Source organism: Palaemon carinicauda, chromosome 30 (assembly GCF_036898095.1).
Source record: "Palaemon carinicauda isolate YSFRI2023 chromosome 30, ASM3689809v2, whole genome shotgun sequence".
In the NCBI taxonomy this organism is placed as follows: domain Eukaryota; kingdom Metazoa; phylum Arthropoda; class Malacostraca; order Decapoda; family Palaemonidae; genus Palaemon; species Palaemon carinicauda.
This window is the reverse complement of record NC_090754.1, coordinates 52,159,090-52,174,757: the sequence shown is the minus strand read 5'-3', so window position 1 is coordinate 52,174,757 and position 15,668 is coordinate 52,159,090. Positions and strand designations below refer to the sequence as shown.

Sequence of the window (15,668 nt, the reverse complement as noted above, 5' to 3'; positions counted from 1 at the left end):
AACTTTCCGTCTACATTTAACTCTTCACCTAAATATCCAAACCTTTCTCCTCTAAAGCAAGTGTCTTCCCCTTCTCTTCCTCTTCTCTCTCGGCCCCCACCTACATTTCTCATCCTCTTTTCTCTATACGAAACACTTTTATCCCCACTACTCCCACTACCTAAGTCTTCCTCCTCTACTCCCCCACCAAATGTGGATGTTCCTCTAGTATTATCACTGAGGAATTCCCAAAAACCGGGTTAGTCTAAAAACTTGTATGGTACCCCACCAGTTAATTTATGTACTACTGATGACTCATCCAAATTGCTGCAAGTTCATTTGTTGAGGCTCATGAAGACAGGTAAAAATATTTGGTAGTCAATTTCCTTGACATTTAATAATTACTGATATCAAAACCATCACTTTATATAGGTTTAAAGTATAGTTTAGATTATTTATAGCCTGCATCCAGTAATAGAAAATTTTATATTTAGCAAAACTATTCCTATACTGTTACAGTATTCTAGAATGCTTAGGACCTATAATCCTTAAGTATTTGTACTGTTGAAAGGATTCAAATTCAGTTCATCTAGTACAAGGGGTTAAAGGGAGAAAAATTCTTACAATAAAAACTTACCCTAGCAAATAAGGCATTCAGCCAAAAAAAATCAATGCAGATGAAAATTCTCCCAAATCAATATTTTAACCTTAGTACACATCTAAAATCTGATATAAATTATAATTGTTGACTAGTTGTCTTTTCACATTTAGTAAATTCAACCAGCCATCTAATTAAGTAATTAAAAAAAATTCATAAAGTCTACAATGTAGGAGGTTTTGTTATTTCAATTCTACATGAAAATTAAAAAAAGGAATACTCACAAGCAAAAGAAAACTTAGGATATTTATTAGTCAACTTACAAGGTTCCAACATTACACGAAAATATAATTAGATTACAGAAGACAAGCTCAAGTAAAAAATTCAAAACTCCCAACACCACATTCTCCATTCACTTTCTTTACAGACTTGGGTAAATTGGCTTTTGCTTTACAAGTGAGCCAACTTCAAAGATTCTGCTTTTCAATATGAGTTTCATAGGGATGAAATAAAGATAAAGGTACCTAATAATTCCTAGTTAGCAAATTTATAATTCACAGTATCCTATAATATTTCCTTAAGTGAATCTATTGCTTGTGCAGTTACCCACCAAGAAAACTTATTTGGTCTTTAGTCTTTAAGTTCACATTCTAAAAGCCGGCAAAACTATCCTAAATAAACTAACTTGAGTATAATTCAAAGTTATTTAAAAATGACTAAACTTATGAAACCACCTTTAGCTGCTACACTGTCACTACTGAAATTTGGGGGGGGGGAGTATATTTAAGGTTGGTAAATCATTATATTCTCCTAAGGCAATACTCCAAATAAATGCCCTATCAAGTTTGAGCAAAATATTCTGATATCTAACTAAAGTATTACTAAAATATTAAAGATTAATCTACCACTAAAATCTTCAGGGAGCAAATACATTCAACATATAAATTTCAACTAAAGATTCTTATAAAAATATTTTCTTAAAATTTATCCTTACACTGCACAATAACCAGGTCTAAAGTCGCTGGAAGTTTTCCAAAGTGATCAGATAATTAGATATAAAGTACTGAACAAGAGGAAAAAAGTCAATCACTTTTTAGTTTCTTACACTACCTATAATTAAATTTATTCTTACAAGCTTTCAGTTTACTTAAGTTTGTATAAAAGAATCAGAAAACGGTAGATTGCACTAATACCTACAAGCTTTCACCAGTTTAATAAAGTTTGTAAAATAAAAGTATTGTATTACAGAAAAAAGTAGATTGCAGTAATACCTAGCCTTACTGTATTGGAATCAAGGAAATTTCAATTTATGTTAGTGCTTACTAAAGGTGTTGTTAAATTGAAATCTAATATAGCTGTCCCTCTTTAAATCATCAACTTATAAAACAAACAACCATTTCTGGACATTCTAAGATTAAGTAATGAAATTTAGTACAAAGTATTAAAAATATAGAAATTGTTAAAGCTATTTACCCCTATACATTAAACTATTACAATCCTAATCTAACTAACATAATCAACACTTATCTTCAGAAGAACTACTGGTTTATAAAGTTCAAAGGGGGGGGGGGACGAATACCTTTTTGAGCAGAGTACACACAATAGTACAACAGAATATTGCACCTAGCAATGTTAAAAGGGGAACTAAGCTTAGAATTAGCAGCAAGTGAAATTAGTCAAAATGCCAGATATTAGCAATAAAGTATTGTCAAATATTTAATCTTTGAAAAATTGTCAAAAATAATTTGAATATAAACCTCACTAAATTGCCGTTTAACAAAATTCATTATTCAAAACACAGTAAATGCTTGAATACTTTAATTTCCGAGCAAATTTTTTTTATAAAAATTATAACTTAATATCCACTATAGCTTTTCAGTGAGTTAACAATTCAACCCCTAAACATTAAGGAAGGTATTCAAGTACTATAATAGCAAATACTGAAATTCCTAATTTCATACACGAACTAATTTTAGAATTATTACTGTACTAGCTAAGCTACAAGCCTAGTTGGAAAGCAGGATGCTATGATCCCAAATAGGGAAGAAACCAAGCAAAAACTAAATTTAATACGTGTATAGCTAAACTACTAACTAATTAGATTAATTTTACAATGAAATCTGGTAGTTATATTTTCTAAATACAAAACCACATTAAAGTTTATACCTAAAACCCAGCCCCTCTCAAATTCTAATTAAAGATTTACTAGTGAAACCAATAAGAATGAAAAAGCATAACAAAACTAGCCATGCAATAGGCACTGGACTGGAGCCTCAAAGACCAGCAGGTTGAAAATTCATAAATGGAAATAGACAATTGATCTTTAATATTCCATGAGTTATTTCAGTAAGAATACATAACATTGCCGGTCATACCAGCCCACAAGGCACTAAATTGGGCATTTTCATATTCAGTTTACCCCTCCACAAATGAACCAGCATATACAAATATGGATGGCAACAGCAGTAACAAGCATTTTCTTATTGCGTATCCACCTAAAATTTGAATTTCAAACCTGATTTACACCAAAAAACCAACCCCCTTCTGCAGTGGCTGAATGTTATGATAATGCTTGACCAAGCAACCTTAACACAGGCTGGAACTCTATCCACAATCCAAATGGCTGGGAGTCTTCTAGATAAATCAGCATCTTTTGAAGACCATATACAACTCCCACACCAGGTCAATGGAATGCAGGCTTGGTTTTCTCCAATTCACCTATCTGAAAAAAAAAAACATTACATGAATTAAGTGAACAATTTTATTGGTCAGAACTAACTGTACTGCAATACATTAAATTAGAATCAACATCTGCACTCTTACTACATCAACTAGAAAATCTTTTGAACCAATGTCAAAGCATGTAATGTCACTCACTTGGTTGAATTGAAGAGATTAATGCAGCCAATGAATTAATTGGCTTAAAAAATAGTTGCTTTGATACTCTCAATCTAGGTTTGAAATTCTTACACATTGCTTATTGAATGTTATACAACACTATCGTATGGTATATGTGAAATAAGATACATTAAATTTAATGACAGCAGATAAAGGTTCTAAGAAAATAAGTTCCATCTATCTGACAGGATTAGGAAGATTATGTTTAAGCACAACAAGACTTCCAATCACTGGCTTGAAGTTCAAAGGAACCAACCTAGAGGCTGCAGGAAGAGCTACATCACAGGTCTCAACAACAATGAGAAGAGCAGTACACAATGTGTACACAGGCATCTAAAGAACATCCCTTTGCTCAAAGTACTGTGGAAATGAGAGGCCCTTCTGGGATCAATAATTAAAAATAAAATGCTGGCATAGTCATGACATTCAGACATGACCCATAACATTAAAAGAGCGTGGGCAACGATCGATAACCTGCAGAAAGAATCCCCACCTTCAATTAGGTAGTGCATAAACTGCTGTTGAACAGCAAGCCTCAACAAAGAGCAGGGTTACCCTAAGAAAATGAGAAGCCTGACTGAATCATGAAAGAGCAAGCGAGAGGACATGGACTAAAATTAAAGACTGATGACAACTTCCATCTGTTCACCTTAAAACCAAATGCTGCCATGAAACTCCTCAAATCTGGAAGGTGGCTGGCATAGATGGCATAACTGGATCTTACATTGGGAGAGAGCATGGCTCCTGTTGGTCTAACAATTACTGCGCAACAACTTATCTAATCCTTAAGATTTGGCAGTGAGAGTATAGTGGCCTTCCTGAGACCAAGTTAAGACCCATCATCCCCAAAAGCTATCAACCAATATCCTTACTGTATATCCTGTACAAATTATACGAACAAACTATCTTGGCCCATATCCAACCAAATGTCGACAGACCAAGTTGTCTTTAGACCACGTCAATCCTGCTACAATGTGGTACTAAACTAAATGCAATACATTAAGGATGGGTTTGAGAAGAAATGTCTTGACAACTTTATGGCAGCATATGATACTTAACTATAGAGCACTATTGAAGTGTGTGTTCAAACCATAGGGTACACCAGCAGTCCACATTACCAAATGATTGCTTGCCAACTGGCAAATATTTGTAGTGATGAATGGCAGAATAAGAGTATTTAGATCGGCCTTCCAAAGGAGTTAGTGCTGGCACTGATGCTAGTTAACACACTGATGACCAATCGCAGTAACAGAATATCCACAGGTACGCAATAACCTGTGCACTTCCACACAATCTGACACTTGTCAAAAGACAAAGCACCCCAACTAACCTCTCCAGTTAATACAGAATGTGGCACCTCAATGGCAATTCATGCAAAACTCTGAACAAGTGCCATACAAAAGGCTAGCTATCAGAAGGTGACAGAACTGGAAAATAAACACACTCAGTCTACTTAAGGTGTGGAGCAGAATGCTATCCTTTAAAGGGCACACACAAAAGCAAAGTAACAACCAACTTACTTGCCAGTATAGCTGGGGAACAGAGACTGATAAACAGCCCTATTACTTTGTTCTGTACAGATGAGTACTGTGCAACCGAGATGATCTTGCCCACAAAGTAGAACCAGTGCTAAAGAAGTCTTATCAGATATTACTTGCACCCTGAAGTTAACACCTCTATCATCTTTATATGAAATAAAGAGTATCCCAAAAATACTAGCAAACCCTGAAAAGAAAATTAATGACCTTGGGCATCCACTCCAATCATCAGGAACCAAAGGATAAGTCTGAAATCAAGCAGAAGTTTCCTAAGTGGACGAACTAAACCAATAGGGGCAGCTGCTCACAGACTAGAGAAGTGGTGGGAAGGTGACTAATGGCTATCCCATGTGGTGCTGCCCAACCCTAAATGAAGGCCTGCCAGCAGAAAATCCCTCTACAGGAAGGACAGATCAACGAAGGCCTACCCAGCGAAATGACCCTAACCAGGAAGGACTGGGCAAAACTGGAGATTATCACAATTGGGGATTAGCTACCAACCCTGGGGCAAAAAATGAACATCCTATTTGAGGGACCACTGGACCATCATTGCTCAGATCAAGACCTCAGAGGCTAACAAAAACTCCTTCCTGTGGGCTTAACTTAGGAGCAATAAGCTATGAGTAAGAAAAATTATGAGTAGGCCCTGTGATTTAACAGTTTATTTCACCCAATTTTTCCCGGTCCACAGATCAGATTTAAACCAATGGACTTCAATTAGTTAAAAACCCTAAATTACTTCGAACAACGAAGTTTGAAAAATGTAATTTTAATTTTAAAATTAATTTTCTAATACTCACCTGCACAATCAACATTTGCCGATAGATCTTGTTACAGCAAGATGCTTCCAATTTAATTTACTCTAGTCCATTTACCCAAGTATAATACACACTAAGTCCCGAGTGAAAAAAAAAATATATCAGGTAATTAAAAAATGTTAATGTTAATTAATGATAAGAAATATCTAAGATTGTTAATTTAATGAGCTGGTAGGCCGACATAGCATAGTAAAATTCTTATAATTGTTTATACATGTCATTTGCTAGTTATCCAACTACCATATTTAATTTGGTCGCCATCTGTTCTAACAAGAGCGATCTGCCGGCTGACTTTTTGAGTCCAGAACAATAGCATAACAACGTAAGGCGACAAAGGCCGCTCAGGACTTGTGTGGTATCCTTCCTGTAAACCTCACCACCAGGAATCACTTTTGATCTCTGCAGGTGTAGGAGAGACCTGAAACTGCTCTGATCATTGATAGTGGGGCAGGTGGGAAGGCATCTAATGTTGATTGTGCAGGCGAGTATTAGAAAATCACAAATTTTAAGTAATTTGTATTTTTCCTAACATACTTACCTCGAACTACTTTCTTAGGAGAGTCTGGGGATCTCTCAATAACAGACCAAGAATTTTGCGTAGTTGCCCCCCTCTCCGCTGCCTCTCAAGGGCGTTCCAGGGCGAAGGGATACACGCCCAGGAGCGACCCAGGTCACGCGGGTGGGCATCTTTTCAACCATTAAGCTTATGTTTTAAGTCCTCCTCGAACTCCAGAAGATACTCAGGGCAGGATGGGAGGGCCATTACCCGAAAGTAGTTCAAGGTAAGTATGTTAGGAAAAATTCAAATTGCTTAAAATTTGTGATTTGTTCCAAGAGAATACTTACCTCGAACTACTTTCTTTGGAGACTTTTACTTAAGGAGGAGGGAGTAGCTTACAGATTGAAATGTTCGAGTCGCCATGTCAGGGCCAAGTCCATAGGGAGCTACTGTCTAGGCATCCTCTATGGTGGTTCTGTTGAAGCTACCGACAGTGGTCCTCTTCCAACTATCTGGTCATGTTTCGGACACTTACGACTTGTGAGAGGTGTCCTGTACTCTGCAATCTAGACCCTCCAAGGTGTCACTTCCGTTGAAGGGGTTCGATTGGTGGTACATGCGTCCTACATTCAATCATCTACCCCTTTCAAGGTGTCCCTTCCATTGAAAGGGTTCAGTAGTTGATGCTAGAGGACCTGAGCTTAACGATTCTGCCTCTCAAAGTGTCACTTCCGTTAAGAGGGTGTAATCGTCATTGCATGTGAAGGTATGACGTAATAATTCCATCTCCCCAGCCAAGTTCAGCGTAGAGGAGAGGAAACGGTGATGACAGTGGTTAAGCAATGAATCCGCCTGCTGCCACAATGAGACCTAAGGAACGGACATTAATATATACTAATTCTACATCTTCTAAGTAAAATGATGAAAAAACCGAGTTAGACCTCCACGTCGCAGCCTTCAGAATAGAAGACATTGATGTGTTGGTCCAAAAACGTACCGAAGTAGCCATACCCCTAATACTGTGGGCTCCTGATGATCTCCCTTGAATTGATGATGTGGGCGATGCCCCCCATTGCAAGCTTAATGACCTGTCTAAGAAGGAAGGCCATAGCATTCTTTGACAAGGTTTTGTTTGGGCACTTAGGAGAGACTAAAAGCGCTCAAGGACGTGGCTGGATACTTTGTCCTGTCTAGGTAGTAACGAAGAGCTCTTACTGGGCACAAAAGTCTCTCCGAGAGGGATATCAGAACGAATTCCCAAGGAAGTGGATTGTTGAATACTTTTCGCTCTGAATTCTGGCAAATAATGCAAAACAGTCTCTTCCCCTCCAAGCCACCCCTGCTGAAAGAGCCTGCAATTCCCCAACCCTTTTTGCAGTTGCCAAGGATGATAGTGGTTTATAAGGCTCTGTAGTTAGCCTTAAGGACCATGTCAAGTCCCAAGGAGGAGCTGAAATCACCTTTTTAGGAATTTCTATTTCGAAGGACCTAATGAGATCGGTAATGATTGGATCCTCAAGCATCTCCCCTGAAGCCAAATCTGAAAACAGAGGATAACATAGCTCTATATCCCCTGATGGCTGGAACGGATAGAAATTTTTCCTTATGAAGGAATAACAGGAAATCTGCAATCTTGGCAACTGTCTGGTTCGACATGGAGTGTTTTGAGTCCCTACACCACTTCCTGAATATCTTCCACTTGTACTGGTAATTTATACGAGTGGAAGGTCTTCGAGCAAAGGTAACTTGTTCGGCCACCTGCCTGGAGACTCCTCGAGCCCTGACAAATCTGCGCAGTCTCCATGCAGTCAACTGAAGAGCTTATGGTCTGAAATGAAACACGCGTCGATGAAACTGTTTGAGGTGGTCCCGTCTGACAGGCAACCTCCTTGGAGTGTGTACGGACAGCTGTAAGAGGTCCACAAACCAGTCTTTCTGAGGCCAGAAGGGTGTCAGCAGAGTAAGACTGCATCCTGTGGACTATCAGTTTGTGCAGTATGTTCCTTATCAGAGGAAACTGAGGGAATGCATATCCCTGAAGATGCCTCCAGTCCTGAAGCATTGCATCTGTTCCCACTGATCTCTGATCGATGTGAGGACTGAAGCAAGCCTGAAGTCTGTGGTTCATTGTGGTGGCGACTGAAGTAAGCCTGAAGTCTGTGGTTCATTGCGGTGGCGACTGAAGCCTGAAGTCTGTGGTTCATTGCGGTGGCGACTGAAGCAAGCCTGAAGTCTGTGGTTCATTGCGGTGGCGACTGAAGCAAGCCTGAAGTCTGTGGTTCATTGCGGTGGCGACTGAAGCAAGCCTGAAGTCTGTGGTTCATTGCGGTGGCGACTGAAGCAAGCCTGAAGTCTGTGGTTCATTGCGGTGGCGACTGAAGCAAGCCTGAAGTCTGTGGTTCATTGCGGTGGCGACTGAAGCAAGCCTGAAGTCTGTGGTTCATTGCGGTGGCGACTGAAGCAAGCCTGAAGTCTGTGGTTCATTGCGGTGGCGACTGAAGCAAGCCTGAAGTCTGTGGTTCATTGCGGTGGCGACTGAAGCAAGCCTGAAGTCTGTGGTTCATTGCGGTGGCGACTGAAGCAAGCCTGAAGTCTGTGGTTCATTGCGGTGGCGACTGAAGCAAGCCTGAAGTCTGTGGTTCATTGCGGTGGCGACTGAAGCAAGCCTGAAGTCTGTGGTTCATTGCGGTGGCGACTGAAGCAAGCCTGAAGTCTGTGGTTCATTGCGGTGGCGACTGAAGCAAGCCTGAAGTCTGTGGTTCATTGCGGTGGCGACTGAAGCAAGCCTGAAGTCTGTGGTTCATTGCGGTGGCGACTGAAGCAAGCCTGAAGTCTGTGGTTCATTGCGGTGGCGACTGAAGCAAGCCTGAAGTCTGTGGTTCATTGCGGTGGCGACTGAAGCAAGCCTGAAGTCTGTGGTTCATTGCGGTGGCGACTGAAGTAAGCCTGAAGTCTGTGGTTCATTGCGGTGGCAACTGAAGTAAGCCTGAAGTCTGTGGTTGATTGCGGTGGCGACTGAAGTAAGCCTGAAGTCTGTGGTTCATTGCGGTGGCAAACATATCCACCGTTGCTGGCCACAGATGAACCAAATCGTCCACCACTTGCTGATGAATGGTCCATTCGGAGTTTAAGATCTGATCTCTACGACTCAGAGCATCTGCTGTCAGGTTCGCCTTGCCCATGATGAACCGAGGCATGAGATTCACGCTCTTTCCCTCTGCCCAGGCCAGAATCTCTTTGGCAAGACTGTCCAACTTCTGGGACCTCATCACTCCTTCCTTCCTTATGTAAGTAAGAAATAGCCGTCGAGTTGTTGGCGAAACACTGCGACGACTTTAAGAGCACAGATGGTTGAAGTGACAGAGCAAGCTGTATTGCTCTGAGTTCTCTCCAATTGATAGATTCCTCCAATTCCTGTGCTGTCCATGTCCCCGACACGAGCTGGTTCCCTATTGATGCCCCCCATCCGGAATCCGAAGCGTCTGAAAACATGATATTTGGGAGAGGAGTTGACAAGAGAAGACCTTGGTTCAAGTTCACTGGATTGGACCACCAGATTAAACTGTCTGATCATCTGTCCATTAAACCTGAAAATGATGATCCTCTTTATCCCAAAGGTTGTGGAGTTGGTGTTTTAGTTGTCTGATTCTCCTCCTTCCTCTGGGAACTAACAGAATTAGCGACGACAGGAGGCCGACGAGTCATCCAAAGATTGGCTGGAGGTGCCTTTGTCGGTAAAAATAATTTTATGCATTCCTGAAGAGTCCGGATGCGATCTTGTGTCGAAAAAGCCTTCAAAATTGAGGAGTATCTTCATTCCCATTTAGATGGAAACTTGACTGGGGATTAGGGTCGACATCCAAGTTGATTTGAATGCCCAGTTTGTTGCAGAATCTCGGGACTACATGCCTCGTGTAAATGGCTTCCTGTTCTGAGCTCGACAGGAATAGCCAATCGTCCAAATATCTCACCATTCTTATGCCCCTCTTCTGGAGGGCGGCTCCCACAGGTGCCGTAAGACGAGTGAAGACCTGTGGAGCTGTCGTTAGGCCAAAGCAGAGAGCTTTGAACTGCCATACCTCCTGTTCCCAGCAAAATCTCAGTAGATGTCGGGACTGAGGGTGGATGGGAACTTAGAGATATGCGTCTTTCAGGTCAAGTGAGAAGAACCAGTCGTCCCGTCTGACTGCCAAAAGGACCGACCTTGGAGTCTCCATTTTGAAGAGTTTTCATTACGAAATGATTCAGACGAGAGGGGTCTATGATGGGTCTCCAAGAACCGGAAGCCTTTTTAACGATAAACAAAGCTGTAAAAACCAAGGAATGGAAGCGAAGCTAACTATCGCTCCCTTTCTTGCCAGTTCCTCTAACTGCCTGAAGAGCTCTTCCCTTCTCTGACGACTCCTGGTACGAGTCTAATGCTATTGGACTGTGATAATGGAGGCGGCTGGCTGAGGGGAATCCTGTACCCATACTTCAGTACTTGAATGACCCAAGGGTCTGGATCCAGGTCCTCCCAGGCTTGCCAGTGGTGTTGAAGGCAGCCTCTTATCTTACACACGAGGGCTGTAGTCCCTATGGACGAAAACCCTTGCCAACTGTCTTTAGCCTTCTTTGTCCTCTATGTGCTGATGTCGAGCTAGTAGAAGGTTGAGGTTGTCGTTGGGTTGTGGAAGGATGGGAAGACGAGATTCCTGGGCCTTGATAACCTGTCCTCGGCTTCTTGTATGTTGAAGTCTGGAAGCTGACCTGTCTCTCCTCACCTACGACCAAGGGCTGTCTGGCCACTGGTTTTGGCTGGATAGGTCTTTATGCTTCGGCTACTGTCCTTACAAGCAATGATTGAATCTTGTCCTCCCTTGTCTCTAACTTTGAGATGTGCCCTCTCCAGGGATGAGGTAAGTGTGTCCTCATTGACAACTGCTCTGCTAAGAGAGGGGAAGCCCTCAACGCTCTCTTCTGAATGTCAGAGAGAGAGGGGCATGGGACAAGATGTCCCTCCTCCTCCTGCTTCTTGAAGACATCTCTGTCATGGATAACTTAATGGAGAGGTTTATGGAGTTGGCCAACTGATTGTAAAGGGGTCAGTACTGCTCCAAGGCTCCTGGTTCTGACAGAAGGCTCATCAGTGAACCCCAAAGCCATCACATGTCCAGATTCTCCTGAACTGTTCTAGTCGACACCTCGAGCTTGGCACAATCCTCCAAAGAAACACCCACTAACGATTTATGGTTTTTCTGGAGGTTGGTCATATCCTCCCATGAGGAGTTAAGAGGCGCTGGAGATTGAGCTGGAGGATCCTCTCCAATAGCTAAATAGGCCCTCCTGTTTTTAGCCAAGATAGAAGATGGAAAGTAAGGCTTGTCACCTTCCACATACTCATGCCAACTTCTTGGTGACCACTTATCTTCCATGCCCGAGAAATTCTCCTGTCGACCAGCATGGGATAGGATTCCGTTTCTTTGACTGACGAGTGTCCTCCAAAAATCTGGATACCGAAGGGAACTCTCCCGGTTCCTGTTCTGTAATGGTCGATTTTGACTCCACTAAAGCCTCTTGGGTGAAGGCAATCATCCTTCAAAAAGCAGACGATGGAATGTCGCCCTCCTCAGAGCTTTGGATGTCATCCCCAACCTCTGGAGCAAACCTCCTGGCTGTCCTCATGATGGCTGACAGCTCTGACGATGAGCCCCCTTCTCGAGGGGTTCGCGAAGGAGAAGACAATGAAGGAGCCATGACTGGAGACCAATCTGGTGCAGCATGTACCTGGGCTTCGACCCTACCCTTCATAAGACCATCAGGGTGTTCCTTAGAACCTCTAACAATCACATTTTCTTGATTCCCAGGGGAATGGGAAGCAAGAGCATTCCCTACACATCTACCCTGTAGCTGGAGAGTGACGCTCTCTCCAAAAACCCTCCCTGACGAACCCTCGTCCGACACAGGACAAATGGGGGTTACCTGAAAGGCATTATCCCCACAAGGAAGACTGGAAGGTGCAGTCAGCTGTGACCCTGCTTGCCCCTTTCCAGTCTGGTTGAAGCATCTACCATCATCACTAACCCTAACATCTAACTGAGCTAATAAGGGAGTACGACATTACTCGGGACCTGCTATGCATCGGGGCGGGCTCACACCCGGAACCCGTTAGGGCCGGTTCAGCACGAGTGCTTCCTTCAGCACAGGATGGAATGGGGAGACCCAGAGCAGGACCGAGGGAGCTGAAAATAGTAGTTAGTGCGCCTAATTGAGAGGCTACATTCTGAAGACCTGAGGCTAAAGTGTCAATTCTAGAGTTAACAGACCCCAATTGAGACCCCCCCAACATTCTTCTGCTGCGGCAAAACACACTTCAAGGGTCACTGACCCTATTACACTAGGTCCAACTGGGGAAGGGGACCGGACGCATTGCTCATCTGACATGTTGATCACCTTAGACAGTACAGACATACGGTCACACTCACCTGACCCCTCGGCAACCGAGTTAGATCTAGTGGGATTACCCGATGCCAGTCAATCCATTGAACCCTCCTTAAGTCTTTGCTTAGAAAGTCTTTTCTTAGCCAAGGTAGTCATATGATTAACATACACCTGTCTCACCGAGAGACCAAGTGTTACATTAGTCACAAACATCAGTCAGGTTACAATTACTGTAACTACCCTACAATTAACACAATGAAATTTTAGACTTAGCTTAGCCTTGCGGCATGAAGTACAATGGGAAGGTCGGTCTAAAGTCGAAGGATGGTCAATCTGGTCCATGTCTGATGAACTCCAAGTTCGATCAATGTCCAATCGTTGTTGAATACTCGTTCACGAGTTGAAAGCACTGAATAGTTGTCGTTAAGCAGCAAGCTTCCTAGCTGAATGAAAAAATGTTAAAAGCCGAAAAAGGTAAACAGGACGTCTGCTCACACCGGCAGCAAGATCAAAAGTGGTGATTCCTGGTGGTGAGGTTTACAGGAAAGATACCACACAAGTCCCGAGCGCCCTTGGTCGCCTTACATTATTATGCTATCGCTCTGGACTCAAATATAATCGCTCTGGACTCAAATATTGAGCCGGCAGATCACTAGTTAGAACAGATGGCAACCAAATCAAATATGGTAGTTGGATAACTAGCAAACGACATGTATAGACAATAAGAATTTTACTATGCTATGTCGGCCTACCAGCTCATTAAATTAACGGAATCTTAGATAATTCTTATCATTAATTAACATGAACATTTTTAAATTAACTGATATAATTGTTTTACTTACGTAAATGGATTAGAGTAAATTAAATTGGAAGCAAATTTCAGTAACAAGATCTATCGGCAAATGTTGATTGTGCAGTTAAGTATTAGACAAACCAAATTTCATTGTATAACTTACACCTTTAAACCCAGGACAATATCCAATTCACTGACATCCTACAACACTGGATATATCAGGATGTTTGAACAATAATTATAGGTTTGCAAATAACTCGCTAATAAACCAGCAATTTTAATGTTAGGCTACACTTCTTATCTTAATAGTACTAAAACTAAACATATGGAACTTTTAGCTATTTTATTGCTCACGCACAACTTCGTGACAAAATGTTAGTTACCATTGCTAATAGCAGAAACTGAAACATCTACTTTTGAAGAATATGGAAATTTTAATGCTTCAGCTTATTACCTTAAGGTACAGGAATGGAACATTAAATTGAAGCACTGGTTATATGCAAGCTTATTTTAAGCTAGTGTAGCCACAATGACTAATTGCACAAAATTTAATTATGAATTTATCGAATATTAAACTTGCCCCTAGAAAATTATGTAAATTTTGGTAAAACTGGTTAGAGGCCAATCCAAAGAAAATTACATGAGATCAGAAAATTTTATACAAGTCTTTTATTTTGGAATGCCAAGGTATCTATGCTATTACCCTTTGTAATTTAATCATAGATATAACCATTTCAATAAATCGCATAATTTGCACCATTCCTAAACTCATTTACTTATGGACATACCTAAGATTGTTAATGATGTTTCCACAAGAAGCTAGACAAATTAAAGTAGATTTTAGGCTAATATGGAACTAGAAGAGAAAATCAAATACTTTAATCAATAGTTTAAAAACATTACAATAACCACCTGATATGCGCTAACAAGTTTTATAAATTTTCTTTAATAATGATCCTTTTACTCCAAATATTCAAGGCTTCCTGAACTCGAGAATTCTTTGCCTGCAGAGCTTTCAATAACCTGGTGCAGATCAGTGTTCCAGGGTTACTAAGTTTAAAGAACCACAGACTTAAAAAAAATTTAATTATAAAAAGGCTATGGAAGGTCTGGTTGACTAGCATGCAGAACCCAAATTCCACTTTTCTTAGAGTTTGCTATGATGTGAGTATTAAAGACCTGGGTTTAGATTCCCTAGACAGTACTGATGACAGCTAAAATACGAAATTGTAGTCCATCCTTACCTGGTAACTAAAAGTCGCAGCCATTATTTCACGAAGACTATGTAACTTATCAAGATGCAACTTAAATGTCAATTGGTAATAAACTCTTCCATCTTGTATGAAGAGGCTACATACAGCTAACCCAACTCAAATGAGATCAATACTGAAATCTTTTCTCTGCATGCAGCCACAAACTTGTTCCTGGAAAATAAAAATGGATTATTCCTCAAGACTAATTAGCAAACGATAGCCATTCCAAAAATTAAAGACACCAAATTTACTACCTTTAGGATTTGATCCATTAAAAGCATTTTATAAATTTTAGAGTGCTAATTCAGCTTGAATAATCTAACAGCAGTGAATAAGTTCAATCTTTATATGTCAAAAAAAAAATATATATATATATAGAGATTGAGAAATTTCCCACACTAACTCAGAAGCCAGGCTATAAAATCAGTTAAACTGGGTTCAAGGTCTATTAATCTACACACCCCAGAAATTTAATCAAACTTTTCATGTGAATTTGACAACTAACATTAAGTATATATCAAAGACTTAAGAAATTTGAGAAGTTTGCTTATTAAAATTGTCCAGTATGCAACCAACCTCATCATTTTACTCTGGTTTTAAGTTCACCAGCCTAGAGTACATATAACGGATTTTGAGCGAAGCGAAAAATCTATTTTTGGGTGAGATAGCCATGGCGTCCTGATGGAAGGTTCCTGTTTGGTAGCTTCCTTGGGTATAAGACTACTAAGATATTCCCAGAGAATTTAACCACAGGTTATCACAGAATTCTAACTTCTGGAGCGAGTATCTCAAAGGTTTCCCTTTAAGACATCGTAATACAACAGGGGACACGCATGTCTGGTCGTGCCACATAGCTATCTCCACCCCGAACA

The 15,668-nt window shown here is 40.9% G+C and overlaps 1 long non-coding RNA gene across 1 annotated transcript; it reads right to left on the bottom strand.

Moving 5' to 3' along the window:
- Positions 1-870: 870 nt before the first annotated feature.
- Positions 871-15,422, bottom strand: LOC137623109 (uncharacterized). Its single transcript, XR_011040553.1, has 3 exons — positions 15,373-15,422; positions 14,788-14,967; positions 871-3,299 (listed from the first exon to the last, which is right to left on the bottom strand). It is a non-coding gene; the product is annotated as an uncharacterized lncRNA (long non-coding RNA).
- Between the last annotated feature and the right edge of the window lie 246 nt (positions 15,423-15,668).